Source organism: Arachis duranensis, chromosome 7 (assembly GCF_000817695.3).
Source record: "Arachis duranensis cultivar V14167 chromosome 7, aradu.V14167.gnm2.J7QH, whole genome shotgun sequence".
Lineage (NCBI taxonomy): Eukaryota > Viridiplantae > Streptophyta > Magnoliopsida > Fabales > Fabaceae > Arachis > Arachis duranensis.
Genome location: NC_029778.3, coordinates 3,741,049 through 3,743,537, shown reverse-complemented (window position 1 = coordinate 3,743,537; position 2,489 = coordinate 3,741,049).

Here is a 2,489-nt window from a genome sequence, read left to right as displayed (position 1 = left end):
AAAAAAAAAAAAAAACAATGCATATAACATTTCTTTATTCAAACGGGACCTTAAGTAGTATTTATATCTATCAAACTTTCCCATGATATAACATGATCGTGTTAAGAACAAATAATAAGAGGTTTGAGTTTGACACAGGTGTTAAATATTTGAAACCTATTTTATAAGAGTCTTTTAACTCCGCCTATGTTACACTTGCGGTACATAGCCGGTCCCAAACCCGGATAAAGGAGGAGGGTTGTGTTAGGTCTTCGGCAACCAACGTAAAAATATAGCCGAACCCCCCATGACATGAATCAAAGACATTATTGCGCTAAAGCTAGGTCGTTACCCGGAAGTAACGCGCCGTATGGCTCGAGTACGGTGTCAAAGCAAGAGCCGCTGCATCGGTGCCCGGATGTAGTGTTAAATGAGCAAGGGTTCTCGCGTTTTCGTGAACGGACGAGGGTAAATAAGCTAGTTCACAAAGGAAAAGGTAAAGGTCGAAGCGACAAAATGTTGAGATTTGGGACATGGAACATAGGCACTCTAACAGGAAAGTCCATGGAGGTGGTGGACACCATGACAAGGAGGAAAATTAAGATTATGTGCCTACAAGAAACGAAATGGGTTGGTGCAAAGGCTAGGGAGTTGGATTCTTCTGGTTTCAAACTTTGGTATACAGGAAAGGTGAAGAATAGGAATGGAGTTGGAATAATTGTGGATAAGCAGTGGAAGAAGGACGTAGTTGATGTCAAGAGAGTGGGAGATCGGATCATCTCTATCAAACTTGTGGTGGAGGGATGTACTTTCCATGTGATTAGCGCCTATGCACCGCAAGTGGGTTCGGACGAACAACACAAGATAAGGTTTTGGGAGGATCTAGAGAGTTTGGTTCAAGGCATATCTTTGGGAGATAAGATTTTCTTAGGAGGAGATTTAAATGGCCATGTTGGGAGAGAAGTGACTGGATATGGGAGTATTCACGGAGGCCATGGTTTCGGGGTGATCAATGCCGATGGTAAAACTATTTTGGACTTTTCCTCAACTTTTGATCTTCTCATCGCAAATACATGTTTTAAAAAGAGAGACGAACATCTTATAACCTATAAGAGTGGCATGACAAGCTCTCAAATCGACTTCTTCTTGTTGAGGAGAGTCGACCGGAAATTTTGCATTAACTGTAAAATTATCCCGGGAGAGAGTTTGACAACACAACATAGGGTGCTCGTCATGGATTTTCGCGTTGAGCAAAAGTTGAGGAAAAGACATCATACGAAGAACCCAAGGACGAGGTGGTGGCGGATGAAAAGTGAGGAACAAAGAAGCTTCTTAAGACGGGTAGGAGAAGAGGCAAAGTGCGATGGGAATGAAAGCGCGGAAGAGATGTGGAGGGAGATGGCAGAAGTTATTAGAAGAACAGCAAAAGAAAGTTTTGGTGAATCTAAAGGAATAGGACCAAGAGACAAGGAGTCCTGGTGGTGGAATGCGAGTATACAAGAAAAGATAAAGATAAAAAGAGAATGCTTTAAAGAGTGGTCTTTATGTCGCAATGCAGATAACTGGGAAAAATATAAGGCGGTTAAGAAAGAGACAAAAGTGGCTGTAAGTGAAGTAAGAACAAGAGCATATGAGGGTCTCTACCAGTCTTTGGGCACGAAAGAAGGAGAAAAAGGTATATATAGAATTGCAAAGAGTCGGGAAAGAAGAACGAGAGATTTGGATCAGGTTAAGTGCATAAAGGATAAGGATTGAGAAGTGTTGGCTCAAAAGGAGAAGATTAATGAAAGGTGGAAGAGCTACTTCTACGAGTTATTTAATGAGGGACAGAAGACTTTTCCGAGCCTTGGTCGATTATGCACAAGGGAAGAAGATCAAAACGTTGACTACTATCGAAAGATTCGAGACTTCGAGGTAAAAGAGGCTCTAAAGCAGATGAAAAATGGCAGGGCAGTAGGACCTGATAATATCCCGATTGAGGTTTGGAAGGGTCTTGGAGGAAAAGGCATCAACTGGTTAACCAAGCTTTTTAATGAGATTTTAAGGTCAAAGAAGATGCCTGATGAATGGAGAAAGAGCACCTTGGTACCTATCTACAAGAATAAGGGGGATATACAAAGTTGCAGAAATTATAGAGGGATTAAGCTTATGAGTCATACTATGAAGTTATGGGAAAAGGTGATAGAACGGAGGTTGAGAAAAGAGACACAAGTAACAGAGAACCAATTTGGATTTATGCCAGGCAGATCTACCACTGAAGCGATATACCTATTAAGAAGGATGATGAAGAGGTATCGTAGTAATAAAAGGGATCTACACATGGTGTTTATTGATTTAGAAAAAGCGTATGATAGGGTACCAAAGGAGGTCTTATGGAAGGTTTTAGAAAAGAGGAGAGTAAGGATCGCATATATTCAGGCAATTAAAGACATGTATGATGGGGCCACAACTAGTGTGAAGACTCAAAGTGGTGTGACGGAGGAATTCCCTATTGGTATAGGATTACACCA